The following is a 19,382-nucleotide window of genomic DNA, read 5'->3' on the forward strand; positions in this document are numbered from 1 at the left end:
CTGGGGACATGTTTACTGCTCCAGAGGTGGTGGGACCTGGGAGAACGGAGTTGGTAAATGAGGCAGACTAAAGTCTCATGCAATAGCCAACTTAATCAGAGGAGCAGACAATTTTTTATTCTGGGAATTATAAAGAATCACACAAGTGAGGTGTGCGATCACAAGGGCAAGCCACACATGACAACCCCATGGTTTTTTATGGTGGCATATAAACAAATAACAATAGCCAGTTGTAAAGAACAATCTGAAGTGAACTCGCTCCTGCCGGCTACACCTGGGAGGAGCGTGGAAACACATTCCAAGAACAATTCCGCGTTTTGAAGAAACTGAGGTCATAAGACTTTTGTTGTTTTCTTAAGAGTTTTCTCGTAAGCACTCGGAATTCTGCTCACACAGCTTCATTCCTGGGCTGTGTTCTGACAGGGCCGTCCAGAGGAGCTGGGGATTTCTGTGACTCCTGGAGCTTACCGTAGCCTTGGTGAGTGAGTCTTGGAGGTGGGGGAGCTGTGGCTGCTGAGGTACCCCGGGGCCCTGAATTAGCTGAGCTATAAGAGGAGTTTCTGGGAGATATAGGTCCTTGCCTGGGTCTGGAAAAGCAGACTGGAGACAGCAAGGTGTGAAGGAGCAGGAAACAGTGTGGGACAGGGCTCCAAGGAGACATGAGGGGCCAGAATGGAGCCCAGAAGTGAAGGGGACTAGCCTTGGACCAGAGGAATGGTTTGTCTTGTCTTCCTCAGGATGGGAGCTGGAGGTGGGAAGAAGAGAATGACGGTTGTGGGGGCTGCTGTGGGAAGGAGAGGGAGTGGGAATATCTCTGCTTTTGCCCCCGCATTCTCTGAACTCCCCGCTCACTCTGCCCCAGATACACACTGCTCTTCTTGGCAGACTGTTGCTCTTGACTCAGGACCTTTACACGAGCTGTTCCTCTGGCCCCATGGTCTTTGGGGCTTGCTTGTAGTCACCCATCTGTGCTGCACACCACTCTCCCTGATGGTCCCGCCCCCCCACCTTCCCTTTATTCTGATTTGCATATCCCCCCCCCAGGATCTGCTACTTCCTGATGTGCACAGCCCTGTGCTTTTAGAAGGTGACTTGCACAGAATCATTTGGTTTCGCGTCTTAGTTACTTTTCTATTGCTAAGACACCATGACCAAGGCAACTCACAAAAGAAGGTTTAATAGGGCTCATGTTTCCAGGGGATTAGGGTTTACCATGACAGACCGATGACAAGGTGGCTGGAGCAGCAGCTGAGAGCTCACATCTTGATCTGCAAACAGGAGGCAGAGAGCACACTGGGAATGGCACCAAGTCTTTTGAAACCTCAAGCCTGTCCCCGGTGTCACACTTCCTCCAACAGTACCATACCTCCTAACCCCTCTGACACAGTTCCAGCAACTGAGGACATATGAGCCTGTGGGGCATTCTCATTCAAACCAACACATTTCACTCCCTAGCCTCTATAGGCTCCTAGCAGTATCATAATGAAAATACATTTAGTCTGATTTCGAAAGTTCCTTTAGTCTTTCGATCTCAACACTTTTAAAAACTCCAAAGTCCTTCTGAGACTCAAGGCAATTTCTTAGCCTCTATAAAATGAAAAAAAAAAAGAATATACATTACTAGCCCACAATGAAGGAATGGGGTGGGGTGCATAGTGAGGAAATACTGAACCAAAGCAAGATTGACAGCCAGCAGGGGAAATGCCAAATCCTGCAGCTCCATGTTTGATGTCAAAGGGTTAGATGGTTCCACCCTTCCAACTTTGCTGACTGTGACATACTTTTCTCTTTTGGGCTGGTTCCACTCCCGGGCTGCCGCTCTCCCTGGCAGACATCCCTTGGCCCTGGCATCTCTAACATCTTAGGGTCTCCAGTGTAGTCCTGGTTTCACTTTCACAGCTTCGTGCACTGGCCTTTCAGGGCCTCCATGTGGGGACTCCCCTGCCAAATGCCTGGCCCCAGAGGCTTTCTTTCATTGCATAGGAAGAGTCCGCCACCCCTTCACTAGTATATCCTGCGTGACTCTAAAGCCAGAACCAAGTGGACAAGACTGGCAAGTTCAGTCGCCTGTTTAGGGTGGCGCCTGCCCCCCACCAATCACATCCACAGCAGCTTTCATTTGTTGCTGCTCTTCAAGAGCAGAAGATCCCTTAGACCGTTTGCGTCTCATGAGTTGGAAGCTTAGCTGGATGGAAAGTAGACCTGAGTCCTCCCACCCCCTTTATTCCAGAGAAGACCAGGCCTTTCTTTAAACTTTGCTTGTTTGTTTTGTTGTTGCTTTTCAAGACAGGGTTTCTCTGTGTGGCTTTGGCTGTCCTGGAACTTGTTTTGTAGACCAGGCTAGCCTCAAACTCATAGAGATCACCACGGCCCGGCTCTTTTAACTTCTTATCTCTTTTAGCACAAGCTTTGGCTCCAATATTAATTTTTCTGATGCTCTTTTCTTTTCAAACTGTACATTTTGTTTTTCCTTTTGTCCTCCTTGCTCTTTCTCATTAAAGACCAGACCAAGACTGATACTAATAACCATGCTGCAGTCAAGATTAGTCTGTCTTGAAAACTCAGATAAAGAAACTAGCCCAGTACTTTTCAATTACCCCTAAGCAAATTCTCAGGACAAAGGCAGAAAGTAGCCTCATTCTTTGAAAAAAAATCACAAAAAGGGTCTCTGGCCCAGTTGCTAATATTGTTCCCCTCTGAAATCTCTTGAGTTGGGCCTCCATAGCCCACACTGTTCTCAGTACAATGTCTTCATACGCCTACTAACTAGCATGGTCTGTTAGGCCCACTTAAAACATTTGACTGGCTTTCTAGTCCAAAGTTCCAAGCCTATAGGGGTCATGCTAATCAAACCACCACAAGAACTAGGTAGTGTAGACAGGAAGTGACATGGGCAGTTGCTGGTGACCATCCTTTTCCCACATCTAGAAAAAGTCCCCACTGGCACAAGGCTCAAGCAGGCCTGTATCTTCTAAGCTCTGACCCTCTAATCCTGAGTCCTCATCTGGGCTCCTGGGACCCTTTGCTCTTGGCCTCTGGTGTGGGCAGGCCTTGGCAGGTGCTGTGGATTTCTGGAGGTGGGCATGGTGCCGGGGTGGAGTGTCTGTGTGCTCGGTCCCCGACACTATGGCCTATTCCTTGGATTGCCTCGGCAGCCAATCAGCCTTGGGAAGACAGGTGTGACGGGGAAGATGCTGACCGTGGCAGTCATGACAGCTGGTGCTAGCAGGTGCCGTTCATTCACTGATTACATAGGAAACCTTGGGCTCTGCCCTCTAAACTTCTGACATAGTCTCACCAATGCTCTCCCAGGTGTGACTGCCTGCTTTTGAGACTTGAACCCAGGTCCTCCTGTGTGCCAGGTAAGTGTTCTAGCACTGAGTTACATCCAACCAATGTGTCTGAGAATTTGAGAGCTGGAGGTTGCCTTTCATCCTTCTCGGATGAGGAAGCTGGGTCTGGGGTACAGGGTTTTTTACAGAGGGTACTAAATCGCTGCCCGATGGTGGCACACAGCTTTAATCCCAGCACTCGGGAGGCAGAGAGAGGCAGGCAGAACTTTGTGAGTTTGAGGCGAGACTGATCTACCAAGCGGGTTTCAGGACAGCCAGGGCTACACAGGGAAACCCTGTCTCGAAAACAAAAATAGATAAATTAAATAAATAAATAAATAAAAACAAGAAGGTACTAAATCAGTGTGGTAGACATATGTGGAGAACATTGTCTGCCTTCAGATCTCCAGGAGAATTAGACCAGCGTTTAACTGACTGTAAGTTACCCGTGAGGGCTCAAGTCAACGTCAAAGGATCCTTCCAGCTCCAAGTGAGGACAAGATTGCCTAAAATGCTAAAGGGACTTAGGTAGAAAGCCATGCATGTGGTGGTGCTGATGGTGTGTGTGTATGTGTGTGTGTGTGTGTGTACATGCATGTGTGCTCTGATGGCTAGTCCCATCTTTCATGCCCATTCTTGACTCCTAGCCCAACCACAGGCTGATGGGAGAAATTCTGCCACCAAAGTCTCAGCCCTCAAATGCTTTGTCCTCCTGACGGGTGCGGCAGTAAGACATTGATGCAAGGCTTAAAATTTTCCTTTACCTTTATTTACTTTCATTTTACGTGCCTGAGTGTTTGCCTGCACATGCGTGCACCTTGTGAGTGCCTGGTGCCTGAAGAGGTCAGGAGAGGACATCAGATCCCCAGAAACTGGCTCATTCACATCTTTGTTTTTGAGACAAACTCTTGGTGTGTAGCTCACAGTGAACTTGAACTCATTATCCTCCTGCCTCAGCTGCCTGAATGCTGGCTTATTACAGGTGGGTACCCCCACATCCAGGCTTTAGTTTGCATCTTGAATGTTCCCCAAAGGCCTGGATATTAAGGCCTTGGTCTCTGGCTTGGTGCTGTTGGGATGTTAGAGGGGGTAGGTAGGGGTGCTCCTCAGATACTTGGGAATAAAGTCTTGAGACTATGGGATGCTGGCCATTTCTCTTTCCCATAAGGCTCTGCCCACTGAACCCTGCTATTGTGTGCCTTCTTGCCAAAGACCCAAAACTACAGGACCAACCGGCCATGAACTGAAACCTCTACACTGTGAGCCAAAACAAGAGTTTTCTCTTTGTGAATGTATTATCTCAGGCATTTTGTCACAGCAACAGAAAGCTGGTCAGCACACAGGTCCTGGCATGGTTCCTTCACGTCCAGCAGGGACAGGGATCTCCAGGTCAAGGCCATGATAGAAGGGGAAGCATCAGTGTGCAGAGGATTCCAGGCAGGCAGTCCTGGAGGCCCAGTTTCTGGGAGTCCCCATCCGATTTATGTCCCAGAAGTACATCAAGGTGGGTCAGAGGGAGCCACACAACCAACACAACAACACCTAGATGGGCCACTCTCCCAGGCTCTTCAGCCCGCTGCAGGATTGGGCAGGCAAGGATCCTGGCATCTATCAGCCCCTGCCTTTTGATTGCTCTGTGAGTGGGTGGCTCCCACCTTCTCTAGCTCATCAGGTGTGAATGATCAGTAGTCTTCCAAGTCCCGGGAGCTTTCTAGACTGGGCTTTGGGCCAGGGTCTGCATCACCAGGCAAGAAGTAAGGGCATGAAAGGTGGGAGGAGACCAAGACTGGGAGACTCCTCAGAGCTCGGGGGCAACTGGGCTAGCAGTCCAGAAAGAGAGGTCGCCTATCAGACATTGGCTGGAATGCTGGGCAAGTGGCCAACCTGAGTCTTCAGGGAGAGAAAATTGACAGGAAAACGTTTGTCTGAATCTAAACCCGAGGGCAGGAAGCAGGATAAGGCCAGGATGCGGTGGGTGGGTCTAGTCCTGAGAGCCTGAGCCCTCAGCCTAGTTCCTTCTACCCTGCCCAGCTGAAAACCCTGGGGTGAGGAGCAGTAATTAGCACCCTGTGGTCACAGGCCAGAGTATCGCCTTAGGATGCAAGTCGGCCACCGTTCCAGAAAGTACCAGCAGTGACCCTAGGTTGCAGTCCAGCACTGCCCCTTGACCAGATGTGACATTGTAATGAGTGACCTCACCTCCCTGGGGCTCTTTCTTCCTCTATAAAATGAGTTTTAATGGCCAGAAGGATTCAAGGTTGACTTGTTGGCTTGTTTTGGTTCTTTGAGACAAGACCTTTCTAGGTATCCGTGAGTGGCATGGAGTTTGCTATGTAGATCAGGCTGGGCTCAGACTCAGAGACTCCCCTGCCCCTGCCTCCCAAGGGCTGGGATTCAAAGCATGAGTCATCACAGCTGGTACAGAGCCCTCAACAACCACAGGCCTGTTGTCGTCACCATTGTCCACGCAGTCACTGTGGTCCCATCAGAAAACGCTGTTGTCATAACTACCTCTCATCATGTGGGGACAAGGAAAGGGTTAACCTCGTGGGGTTGCTAGGAAGGTTAACTGAGCTGCTGGGGAAGGAGCCTGGGACAGAGCCTAACACACAGTGATCGTGGCTGGATGTCACCGTCTCTGTCACTGCTGTCATCTTTATCCTGGAAAAGATGAGCAAGGAGCACAGAGCTGGGCAAGGAAGGCAGCCAGTGGGAGGGTCACACAGCGGATGCTCCCTCCTCCACCCTGGACCTCCTTTGCTCATCTGCAGGCATTGTTGGCTCCTCTGGAGCTGGCATCAGCCCCGGCCGAGCTGGAGAGCCAGCGGCAGGGCCACACGTGGGGCTGCACGTGCTGCTGGGAGGGCCTGCTCACATGTCCACCCATGAGGGGCCTCCTGCCTTGCAGGGGAGCTGGCCAGTCTTTGCAGGGTGTGGCCCTTCCTCTGGGCAGGGCCTTGCTGGCCAATGCCTGTATGCAGTTACCCTGTTCTTTCCCAATCCCCCAGACTCTTAATCAGAGTCCAGATACTTGTCTGGTCAAGCACAGTCCCTGCAGTGTCCCTCTATCCTACTGCAGCCACCCCCTCCCTCCCACCCTGGTGCTGCCTCACAGCTCACACCTGTTCCAGCTGCCAGGGTGCCCGGGCTAGAAAACCAGGAGACTGGATTCTGACTGTCTAAGGAATGGCTCTATGTGGGTGGGTACGTGATGCAGTGTATAGAGGAAGGGTTCCAAGGCTGCAAGGTTAGTGTGGGGACTCTCTGGGAGAAGCATGGAAATTAGGCACAGCTCAGTCCAGATGGCTCAGAGGGTAAAGGCCTAGATCTGAGTGTGCCCCCCAGAACTCATGCAAAGGTAGGAGGTAAGCGGTTCTCTAAGGCTGCCCACCATACGCTTGCTGTGAGACACACGTGCCCCTTCCACACAACAATGACAGTAAAAACTTTAAGAAAGATAATGATGGTGAAGAAACAGGAATGTTACAAAACCAGCAAACGCTGCAACAGTCCCATGACCCAGACTCAGCACCTAGCGGCCTCACCGACCCCTGTGCTTCCTCCGTTACCTGTAAAGAAAGGTGGCTCCTGCCTGTTCATTCAGTCTTGCCTCCACCATGCCGATACATGCAGCCCTGCTTGAAGCTGTGCACGTGCTCCCACTTGGGCTGACAGACAGTTCATTTGTACTTTACTTAAGAATGTTTTTATTTGTTATTATTTTGTAATTTTTATTTATCTGGGGGGGGGTTTCCCTTTTGAAACAGAGTCTCTCTGCTTAAGCCAAGCTGGTCTTAAACTTGTGGTGATCCTCCTGCTTCAGCTTTCTCGGTGTGTGGATTATCACGACTGGCTGCAAATAATAATAATAGTAACTATTATTGTTAGTTTTTGAGATAGAGTCTTACTCTGTAGCTTAGGATGGCCTGGAACTCATGGCAACCTCAGGTCCCGGTTATAGATGTGGGCTTCCATGAACAGCTTCTAAAAAGTGTGTGTGTGTGTGTGTGTGTGTGTGTGTGATGTATGGGTCTGTGGTGTATATATGTATGCATGTGGTGTGTATGAGATGTATGTGAGCATATGTAATATATGTGAGTGTGTATGTGAGTGTGTGTATATATGAGTGTGTGTATGTCTGCGCACTGTGTATAAGTATGGTTGTGTGTAGTGTATATATGTGTGTGCGGTGTATATGTGTGGTGAGTGTGTATCTGTATGTGCGAGGCATGTGGTGTGTGTTTGTATGTGTATTTGTATATGGTGTATGTGTGAGTGGTGTATGTGTGTGGTATATGTAAGTGTGTGTGTTTGTGTGTGTTGTGCGTGTGTGGTGTATATGAGTGTGTATGTGGGTGATGCATGTGTGGTATGTATATGTGTGTGTGGTTTATGTGTGTGGTGTATATGAGTGGTATGTGTGTAATGTATGTGAGTGTGTGTGTGTGTTTGTGTGTGGTGTATGTGAGCGTGTATGTGGGTGATGCATGTGTGGGATGTATATGTGTGTGTGGTTTATGTGTGTGGTGTATATGAGTGGTATGTGTGTAATGTATGTGAGTGTGTGTGTGTGTTTGTGTGTGGTGTATGTGAGCGTGTATGTATGTAATGTCTGTGAGTGTGGAGACAAGATCTGGATATCTGGCTCTATTATTCTCTACTTTACTCCCTTGAGACAGAGTCTCTCACGGCTCCCAGAGCCAGGTTGACAGACATTAAATCCAGCAATTCTGTCTCCTACCCCAGCACCGAGCCGTGTTACAGACATACAGAGCATCGCCCAGCCTTTTACACAGGTGCAGGATTGCACTCAGACCCTCACACCTGCTCAGCAAACACTCTGACCTGCTAAGCTGTCGCCCAAACTAATAACAGCAGCTTATTTTTATTTTTCTGAAACAGGATCCCTGTAGCTCTGGCTGGCCTAGAACTCTCTGTACTCACAGAAATCCACCTGCCTGTGACTCCCCAGATGGGGATTAAAGGCCTGTGCCACTATGCCTAGTGTCATAGGGTTTCCATTGCTGTGAAGAGACACCATGACTACGGCAACTCTTATAAAGGAAAACATTTAACTGGGGCTGGCTTACAGTTTCACAGGTTTAGTCCATAGTGGTCATGGTGGGACATGGCAGCACGCAGGCAAACGTGGTGCTGGAGAGGTAACTGAGATTTCTACATCTTGATCTGCAGGCAACAGGAAGTGAGCTGAACACCACACTGGGAGTATTTTGAGCATATGAGACCTCAAAGCTTGTCCTCATAGTGACATACTTCCTCTAACAAGGTCACACCTCCTAAAAGTGACACTCTCTATAGACCACCATTCAAACACATGAGTCGATGGGGGCCGTACCTATTCAGACCACCACACCTGGTAATAACAGTTTAAAATGAACTTGCAATTGCACATGTTTATGGGTTCCAGGGTGGCAATGGGATTCACAATCACATCGTGCTCACTAGCAATGCCCTCTCCTCCACATTATTTTGTTTTATTTTTACATTTCTTTATTTAGTGTGATGGGATAAGAAGACAACTTGCTGGGGTCATGGGTTCTGGGGACGGGGTCAAACTCAGGTCATTGACCTAAAGTGCCTTTATCCACCACCATCCTGCCACCCCCACCTTGTTTCAACTTTAAGATTTTTTTTTTAGATTTATTTATTTTATGTTATATACACCTGTTTGCCTGCATGTGTGTGGGTGTGCCATGTTGTCAGGGACCAGCCTCGACAAGAATACCTCTCACTAGGGTAAAGGCGTGGGGATTTAGAAATATAGTGAAGAATATGAAGGCGTGAAAGAAAATAATAAAACAGAGAAACACAGAATAGTTTCGGGAGGGAATTCCAGTTAGTTCTGAAATTCACTCGCCTTTAATTTCCAATTGCTTAAATACCCCTGACCCCCCAAAGTAGGAGTAAGACAAAAAACTGCATTAACATGATACAAGGAAATGAGCAGAACCAGTTGAAGGTTGCGGGCTACGTCCATAGTTAAACATTCTGTTGCTAGAACAAAACAAGTCACGCTCACGCCCTAGATCAAAACATTCTGAAAGTTACTACTCCCTGTGTGTAATCCAAAGTATCTCCTTAAGGGAACTGGAACTTAGTTGAATCCATAGACTTTTGTTTGAGGTAGAAACATATCTCCTTCTCTATTCCTGAAATACAAGGTCTGGATATTAGCCACACCTGTTCACAATAACTTTAAGAGAGCAGAACTTTGATTTAAATCTAGGGGGGACCTTTGAGGTAGAAACACAATAACCTTGAAGGATTAGAGGATAATTTCCAACTCTCTGACTTTTGGTTAACATGGAAATAGGCTCACATTTTCAGGCCTCCACACCATGTGAGTACCTGTTCCCTCGGAGGTAAGAAGAAGGCGTCCAGTACCCTGGAACTAGAGTTACAGATGGCTGGGATCCACTATGTGGGTGCTGGCAACTGAATCCAGGTCCTCTGTAGGAGCAACTGCTGAGCCGTCTTCCAGCACCCAAGAATCTGTTAGGATTCCGTGAACGTCCCTGTGTGAACACAGGTGCCCCCTCAGCCTTCTCCTGAGCCGTTGGGTCTTCAGGTTGGCAGACTGCCTAGAGGACTTTACCTTCTCCAAACTGTGTAACTGTCCAATCACCCCACATCAGTGTGCGCCCCCTAGGGGCAGCTTCAATCTAGTTTCTGACAGCATTTCCTAGTGTCTGCTCACTGACCAGGCCCACAGTTTATCCAGGTTGACAGTGGACTGAATCTGTTTCCTCTTTAAGTGGCAATGCCTCAAACCAGCTCTCCTGGGTGAGATTTGCTGGCGCTCATCCCGGGAGACATGACCGCGTTCACAGGGCCCTGGGGTGTCTGGATCCTCTGCAGTCTGGACGTCACGGCAGTGGCCCAAAGGCAAGAAAGAGTCACACCTTCTCTACCAACCCCGATTGGTTTTTATTTGTTTGTTTAATTTTGAGACAACGTCCCACTCTGCAGCCTTAGCTATCCTGGAACTCACTTTGTAGAACAGACTGGCCTAGAACTCACAGAGATCTGCCTATCTCTGTCTGTCCAGTGCTGGGATTAAAGCTGGGATGATGTACATGGTGTGTACATCACCATGCCCAGCCCAGCTCAGCTTGTATTTTGAGATGCATCTCTTACTGGCTAGACTGACATTCCAGTGAGCCCCTTGGTCACCTGTGTCTGACTCCTTGATGCTGAGGTTACAAGCATAAGTTAGGGAATTAGGAATTAAAGTTCTTGCTTTTTTTTTTCTTTCAAAAAATCGTGCTTTTTGTATGCCTCATTTTCTTACGCACAATTCAGAGGGCTACCAGGACTGCTCCTTCACAGTGGCCAAGGAGTGTTTTATGAGACATTAGCAACCCAAAAACTGTTTTTTTAAATTTTATGTATTTTTATTTTATGTATATGGATGTTTTGCCTACATGTGTACCGCATGTGTGCAGTACCTACAGAGGCCAGAAGAAGGTGTCAGATACTCAGGACCTGGAGTTACAGCTAGTTGTGAACTTATATATGGATACCAGGAACTGAACTCAGGTCCTCTGGAAGATCAGACAGTGCTCTTAAGCTCGGTGCGCTGAGTCATGGCGCCAGTCCCTAACAGCTGTTCTTTATCTTCAGCTCCCGGCAGCTTCTTTCTTAACAGGGTGGTTGTTGGCATAAACTCAGATGATTGTGGACATGAGAGGCAACTTGTTGTTCCCTGTGGCATCTGCAACTCTTAGCAGGAGGAGTCCTTCACTCAGAGGTTTGACTTCCAGCGTCAGGAAAGTGCTGTCCTAATGGCTTTGCCTGCGGGCTGTGTGCAGCCTTCTACTAGACATCATCTTCGTGCTTGTGGAAGTCTGTCATTTTTTCTCAGTCAAAACAGGTTCTTCTGCCAGGCAGTGGTGATGCACACCTTTAACCCTAGCACTGGAGAGGTAGAGGCAGGTGGATCTCTATGAGTCTGAGGCTAACCTGGTCTACAAAGTGAATTCCAGGATAGCCAAGGCTGTACAAAGAAAACCTGTCTCAAAAAAAAAAAAAAAGAAAAGAAAAGAAAAGAAAGAAAAAGTAAAGAAAAGAAAAAGCCTCAAATTCATGTTCCTCCTGTATCAGGCACCTCAGTGTTGGGCTATAGTATATATGCCTATGCTTTTTTGGGGGGAGGTGGGCTGGAGACCAAGAGACTTGAACATAGGACCTTACACATGCTAAGCAAGCCAGTCTTGCTGTGAGAGGTGCCTGTGGCCTCTGAACAATCTGAATGACTTCTATGGTTTTCTATGGCTCTAAACAAAATGTTTAGGACAGCAAAGCTATGTGCCCCGACACACAGACAATACACGTGGAAATGACCACACGCATGAACACATGCCATTCTTTTGGGTAAGCATGACCTTCCAGATTTTTATAGAGTCACCCAGCTTGAAGGACGTTGGTTTTTGATTTACCCTTCATCAACACACTGCCTCTCCAGCCCCATTCCCCAGATACATTGCTGCCTTGCATGTTCTTGCAACACTATGAGACAAAAACCTTGAAATCCCCTCTAAACGGAAAGCACCTCCACAGCCTTGGGTCCCAGAGACTTGCACTTGCTGGACCCATGCCCTCCTGTCCCACCAGTGCCACCTTTAAATGACAAGAACTCATCTTTGAAGTCTTCCACCTCCTAAATTTAGAAGTGTAGATTAAATTCAAATACGTGGTTAGTTACATAACTTCACATCCCTCTTCACGGCCCCCTCCCCTTGGAATAATCAGCCTTAATCAGCTAACAATGGGGCCCTGGATGTAGCCCCAATCCCCAGCAGCTATTAAGCTTATGTAAGGAGTGACATTGGCCTGGTGTGCTAGGGGGCTTTAAAACTCATCATCTGGCATCCTGTCTTCCCCCTCGCTCAGTCTGTCCTGATCCATACATACCTACACACACACTCATGCTCATCCTCCCCCAACCCCGGGACCCCCCTGCTTGTCCATCAAATGCCAGAGCTGCTTAGCTAGCCTGGGCTTGAGCGCAGGCAAGCCGAGAGAAGGCTGTACTCATCAGAAGGTTCAAATTTATCACCTAAAAATAAAACCCCTGAATCTGTAACGACAGCACATCAGGGAAGAAGGGAACTCTCTGCCATAGACCCACTGACAGGAACTGGAAAGGGAGGGCAAGGAAGGAGATTTGAGAGGAAAATTTTAATTCTTAGAACTGCCCAGCAATGAAATGGGCAGCCAGAGGGAGCTCCCTGTTGCTGGGGTTGAATAAATAGGAAGCTAAGAATTCCGGCACTGAGCAGAGATTGAGCAGCGGCATTTGCCCATGGTCTGCCGTGTGCTAGGAACCGTGTTCTCTGGCTACTGATGGTGAAGGCAAAAGGCGTCTCAGGAGTCAAACTCTGTCAACTGGAAGGCTTCCTGGAGTTCTGGACACACACAGAGAGAGAACTCTGAGGATCCATGAGAAAGAGTTATCTTGATTGATTAGCAATGTCTGCCATGGGTGCAGCAAAACAGTTATTTGTCAATGCTCTCTCACGTCATTCATTAGTTTTATTGTAAGCAAGGAAGCTTACAACAGATTCCCAGTTGGTAGGTGGCAGAACCAAATATGGACACAGGCAGTCTGGCTGCAAAGTCTGTTATGTCCAGTACATTGTCTGCTTCTCCATGATGTCGAAAAAGGTCTTGAGGCTCAATACGAAACCACCAAGGAGCAAGGTCCCTCATCTTCAAATGCCATTTAGGTTTGTAGTCTCCTAGCTGTGGCTTTAAGGCTGCGATGGCGGCCCCAGTGAGGAACCTTGCAAGCCACTCTCAGATTCAGGACAGACTCCAGTAATCCATCACCCATCTTTGATTCCTTACCCTGAGAAGTGAGACTGTATGGGTGATCTTCTCTATCATACAAAAGGGGAAACTGAGGCAACCAAACATGAGCTGCCCTCTTCCTCCATCCCTGGGCATGGAGGCATACCAGAACCTAAGATTTCTGGCCAGAGAGCCCACTATACACAGCCCAGGAGGTTCAAGGGGGCAGAGGGGCCATGGTAAGACCTTTGAGTCACATGCCTCTCTACCCACCATGCCACAGCTGCAGCTGGCTTCTTGGTCCCACAGGCTTCCTATCAGTTCCCAGAGGTCTTTAGCACCAGGCCACAAGACCTCTGATCAGGTTCAGGGTAGCCCTCAGCCTCAGACACGTGATACCTTATATGGCCACCCTATTCTTGAATAGCATGTCTGTGGTCAAGCATCACCAGAGTTTCATTGCTGTACTCTGCAGGTCCCTTTCCAATGGCTTTTCATGTCCCCGTACAAGTCATCCATCCTTCCCTCTCAGAGCCCTGTCCCATAAGTCCTTTCGTTCAGCTTTATGTCTCTCACTTCTTCCAGGGGAGATTCCACCCTCTCTCCCAGTTCAGAAACACAGCTGCCAGAGAAGGGAGATCTCACAAGGGTGGTGGTTAGACCCAAATGCAAAGTCCTCAACCCAAGTGAGACCGCCACCCTCTCATTCTTCTTGCAAATACAGGGACAGTAGGATAACAAAGTAAGTTGGTCTCACTGAGGCCACTCGGGAGCTTGGCCCAGACCCCAGAACTGGGGGATCCAAGGGCAAGGCTGCTTTTGTATGGTGCCAGTTGGTGCCTTGTTGTGCAAGGCTGGGGGAAGGGGCCAGGGGCCAGGACGGCCAGGGCTGGGAACAGAGGCTAGGTACTTCTGCCCACTGAAAGTTAACCTTGGATGGGCTTCAAAGCAGGCCAAGAGGTTTCCTGACGCCACAGAAGTGCCTCCTCCTTCATGATTAAACCCTGAGGCTCACCCTCACACCACGCAGATAAGTCAGGAGGCAAACTTTTGGCTGCAAAAGGTGGACCCTGGACATCCACTGATTCTGGAGTGGACTTGAGCCTTTCTTTACAGCCCATTAACTGAAGCTGCCTGGAAAATCACAGAGGCCGGTCATTTCCAAATTCTTGGCATCCGATCTCTTTGCACAAACAAAATCTTTCTTGAAGACTCGGTTCATGGAAACAGCAAAGTTCACCAGGTGTCCAGGTGGGGATGAGCCTGGGGCCCATCTAAAATGTGGGAGGAATGGAGAGTCTGCCTGGGTTTCCCTCAGGTAGGGGTTCCCGGCTATCAGAGCCACCTGCCCCAGCAAGGGTTAAGAGGGGCTGGAAGTGCCTGCCGACAGCCTAGGATACTGTGATTGTCACATCTATTTCTGTCACCTGTTTGCCTCTCTGAGCCCCGTGTCGCCACAGCTGACATTTAAATGAGTTTGCATTTGTGGATCCCACACCAACTGGCGCTATGGGTGCCGTGGGTACTGAGCAAGGAGGGCCCAAACCGAACAGATGGAAGGGAGTGGCTGTGGGGATTATGATGATGTGATCACAGACCATCAACAGTGGCCGGAAGCGTCTGAAGTGCCTTAAAGAGACAAACCCAGGTACTGCAGAGCACTGGGAGACGGGCAGGGCTGTTCTAGGTGCTCTTCCTTTGTGCCGTGTGGCCTCAGCCAAGTCTCATCATGAGGACCATGGTTTCCCCAAACCCAAAGTGTGTTGTGCTCACCATGGCCTTAGACAGTATCACCTCATCGAGAAACTGTTTCTGGTCTGCCTCCCTTGGACTTTTGCTTCTGGTCACTTACTAGGCTCTGTGTGGGGAGGGGGACAGTCCCAGAGCAGTGCCAGGTGTCCCGCTGTACCAGCCTTGAGATGTCACTGAGCTGGCCCCACTAGCAGGATCGTAAAGTATGTTGGTTTCTATGCACAGTCATGTTTTATTTCTGTAGAGCCGTTCCTGCCCTCTTCCCCCTGGTGACATCTGTCAGGTCATCTCAACTATAACAGACTTACAAAATAAAAAATCAATTTAACATCAGTATGACCTGCATGGAGCATGGCACCACAATGTGTGAAGCTGGGGAGGGTGGCCAGCTGGCCTACTGACATGGTGGACACCCATCGTCCCAGCCTTGGAGAGTGTCTCATGGACCTAGGCTGTGCCCTTGACTCTGGGACAACAGCGTGGGGAAGGCTGGGCTGGTGGTGACTCAGGAGCCCGTTGTCATCAGGTGTGCAACTCAGGCAGGGATCTGTGGGCCTCTTGGGAACTGTTCTGTGGAGTTGTGAAGTCTGTAAGGGTGAGAAGCCGCTCCTGAGGAATCCCACAGAGCTTTATAATGTCAGAGTGGGCAGGGCTCCCATACAAACCTGACTCTTCACCCGACAAGACCCTTCCTACCAGTATTCAACCCTCTGGGTTCATGGCCTCAAAGCCCATGTGACCTTGTGGTGCTCTTGAACATGGGCTAAGGTCCAGAGTGCCTTACTGACTTCAGTTCGATATCTGGGGCCTCATTGGAAGAGGCAGGTGGCTCTTGGGGTGGAAATCTCATATGTTTAGGATGTAGGCATCCAAGGACCCACAGACAAGGTTGCCAAGGTGAAGTAGGTTCCCTGGATCTGTAACTCAAGAGGCCAAGTCCCAGGATCACACAGGCCTAGGTCATGTGATCCACAGAAAAGCAGGACAACTTGATTGACAGTTTTGGCCCTTTGCCCATCAAGGAAGGTCAGAGTTTCCCCAAATTAAAAACTGGGCGGAGCAGTGATGGCGCAGGCCTTTAATCCCAGCGCCTGGGAGGCAGAGGCAGTCAGATCTCTGTGAGTTCAAGGCCAGCCAGGTCTACAGAGCTAGTTCCAGGACAGCTAGGGCTATTACACAGAGAAACCATGTCTCAAAACAAAACAAACAAACAAACAAACAAAAACAAAACAAAAAAAGGAAAGAAAAGATTGGAATGTCTTCTTTTCAAAAAAGAGTGGAGGCTGCTGGGTAGGCAAGGAATGCACATGGAGTCTGCTGTGCCTTCTTGCCTCTTTCTATTGCAGTCTTCTCTGTAAACAGGGACAAGAACGGATAGGTCCTTTGAGAGCAGTCAAGAAGACTGAATGATGTCACATGTGTGAGGGCCTGGCTCTTAGCACTAACACTCTGTAAATGTCAGCAATTTAAAAAGTTTTCTTCTTCTTCTTTTTTTTTATAATTAAGGACACTAAATCAAGAAGTGACCTTTGCCCAGATGTGCCCACCAGATGCCACTGCACCTTTGATCCCAGCCAGAGGAGCCATCTGGGTAGTAGATGAGGGCTCAGATCTCAGAGCCAGGACTGAGAACATGGCTAGCATGGATTGCGTGCCTACTGGATCATACCTCCACAGGCACCCCCCTCCAGTCTCATGAATTAGAAGCCTAACATGTCACTGAGGAAACCGAGGCCGGACATAATAAGTCTTCTGTGTAACCCAGTCAGGATTCACAGCTGTAGTGATGGAGCTGAGCTTGTTTACCTTGAGAAGAAAAGGAATGTTCTAGATCTTCAGGACTCTCCTGGGACCTTCTTGGAGGTTCAAGAGCCAAACTCAAGTAGAAGCTGGGAGAGAGCACTGCCTGCTCATGAGCTGGAAGTGCTAACTGAAGTTGGATCTTTGCCATTGCTGGACTGTGAAGCTTCTGTCACTGCTATATATATGTCACCCAGCCTCAGCACCTCTACATCTGTCATGTAATATTTAAAACTTCTTAAGTGAGGATCTGGCAAGAAAGGGATTGGGGGAAAGCAGAATATATATAAAGGATTGCTTTAATTGCTGAACATCGGTGTCTTGAGACAATGTATCAGTCAACTCTGTTGCAGTTGTGCTGTGTAACAAGCATCCCAAAGCTTAGTGGCTTGAGACAGATACTGTTTATTGTTCAGGACCTGTGGCTCAACTAGTGTTTGGGTTAGGTTAGGTTAGGTTAGGTTAGGTTATGCTCCAGTGGGTAGCCCCCAACTCCCAATGATCCACAGTAGAGTTGTGGCAGTCTACTTCTTGGATCTCTCATCTTCCTGATTCAGGGCTGGTAGAGTTGTTCTCATGGTGGTGAAGGCAGAAACAGACCAATGCACACATTCACTGGATTTAAGAAGGCAAGAGCTATAGATGTTTGGTGATTGCATACTGGTCAATATGCAGGTCTTGGTCCTATGACTCAAGGCCTGGCATGATCTTCTCTTTAGGTCCCTATAGACCTTGCTTCCTCTAAGTCCTTCACTTGTTCAGCATGGCTTTGTAGTCTCTGACTTAACTGTTCTCCACATCATTTATTCTGGAAGCACCATGAGGCTCTCCACTGGGCTCCATATCACTCCTCCCTAGAGAAGCCTTGACTGCTGAGATCTCAGTGGAAACCATATTTACAGACCATGTAGCCCGTGGGTTTGAGCTTGTGAGTAACTGATGATTTCCTCCAATAGCTCCCAATACTCCTGCTCCCTTCCTAATGTTAGGACCACAGGAGTGTCCACTGCTCCTGACTCTCGGAGACAGAGTCTTATAACTCTGACATATGTGTGTATGTATGTATGTATGTATGTATGTATTTTGAGACAGAGTTTCTCTGTGTAGCCCTGGCTGTCCCGGAACTCACTTTGTGGAGCCGGCTGGCCTCAAACTCAGAGATATGCCTATGCCTACCTCTGCCTCCTGAATTCTGGAATTAAAGGTGTGCACCACCACTACCCAGCAGCTGTGACAAATTTAAAAGGAGCCCATTTGGACTGAGCACAAACCAGTGTCACCAGGACAGACACTACAAGGTTGTGGGGGAGCACTGTGCGTGCCAGATGGTAAAGATCTTAGCAGAGTGTAAGCAGGAAGATCAAATCCGACTGTTTATGTCTTTGAAGACCCAGGACTTACAACTGACTTATACTAGGTACTCAATAAATACTGCTTTTAAAAAAAATTTCATGTTTCTATTACTGAGCCAAACTCACTCATGTCAAGCAGCTAAAAAGCAAATCACATTCCCAATTAAACAAGCCCCAGAGTCTCTACTTGGCAGGAATGATGGCTGACCCCGATGCAGCATAAAGAACTACGCCGTCCTTGTGAGTCCTTACGGACCCAACTGGGCTCTCCTTCAGCGTGACCCCTTGGTGAATAGGGTGAAGAACTGGCGAGGCATTTCTAGAGTTTCCTATCTTGCCTTTCCGAGCAACAGGTCTGAGTGACTTAGGCAGGGAGGACTCCCGGGGAAAACAGGGAGACTCCTGAGAGAGGAGCCGGAGAAACAGGACAGGAGACAGGCGCTGTCTGGCAGCAGTATCAGCAGGTATGGAGGAAGGAAACTTGAGTTTGCAGGCAGTGAGTATGTTAAAACAAACAACAGAGTCACAGGAGAAAAGGCGTGCACACCAGTTACCAGGAAGTATTCCTGGGGGCCAGACCCAGTGTGAAAGGCAGAGAAGGGCTGGGGGGGTTTAGGCTCAACCTCCTTGCAGGGGTGACAGGCACCTGTGGAGGGAGAGTAGATGATGCCTGGAGACCAGATAGCCCCGGGGCTGACAGCTTGGGGCTTGATCTCGCTGAGGAGCTGCACTGCAGTGAAAACCTGAGGATGGCTGAGCTCCTATGTGGTGGATCCTGTCGCTAGGCAACAGCTGAAGTGGGTGTGCTCCTCTGTGCTGGGTCCTGTCTTTAAGCAGGTACAAGAACTGCAAGAAAAGTCTCTCTCTCTGGTTGAGATGTCACCTGGTGATGCCGAAACCTAGGCCATCGCCTGCCACGCCAGGGGCTCTCCAGGGCTTTAGCTGTACACACAACCCAAGTCTGTTTCTGACTGCATCCTGTCATCCTGCCTCCACCCATCCTTGGCTTCCCTCAGACGGGCACTGCTGTGACACAGAAACAGATGACCAGGCAGGAAGTGATCGGTGGGATTGTGCGCAGGGTCAGAGCACTGGGGCAGCAGACCTGGCAGTCAGCTCTGGGCAGTAGTTCTTGCCAGGATCCCATGACTGTGTGGAGTTGTATGGTGGATGTTTGCAGATCTTCAAGTTGCAACAAACTTGTGTTGGAGGCCAAAAGGAGACCAGTCAGTGGAGAGTGTGATGGGGGCTGGCTGATTGTGGGGAGGAATGCATTGGGGTCTTCATAGGATGAGGAAAAAAAAGCTGACCCTTGATCAGTACTCAGTGCTTC

General features: G+C 48.9%; 1 long non-coding RNA gene across 1 annotated transcript; it reads left to right on the forward strand.

Annotated features, from left to right (window-relative positions):
• Nucleotides 1-386: 386 nt before the first annotated feature.
• LOC146895207 (uncharacterized) lies at nt 387-18,088 on the forward strand. Its single transcript, XR_015000751.2, has 3 exons — nt 387-478; nt 3,313-3,362; nt 16,404-18,088. It is a non-coding gene; the product is annotated as an uncharacterized LOC146895207 (long non-coding RNA).
• Nucleotides 18,089-19,382: the final 1,294 nt, after the last annotated feature.

The sequence above is a fragment of the Myodes glareolus genome, chromosome 3 (genome assembly GCF_982192425.1).
Source record: "Myodes glareolus chromosome 3, mMyoGla1.1, whole genome shotgun sequence".
Taxonomy (NCBI): domain Eukaryota; kingdom Metazoa; phylum Chordata; class Mammalia; order Rodentia; family Cricetidae; genus Myodes; species Myodes glareolus.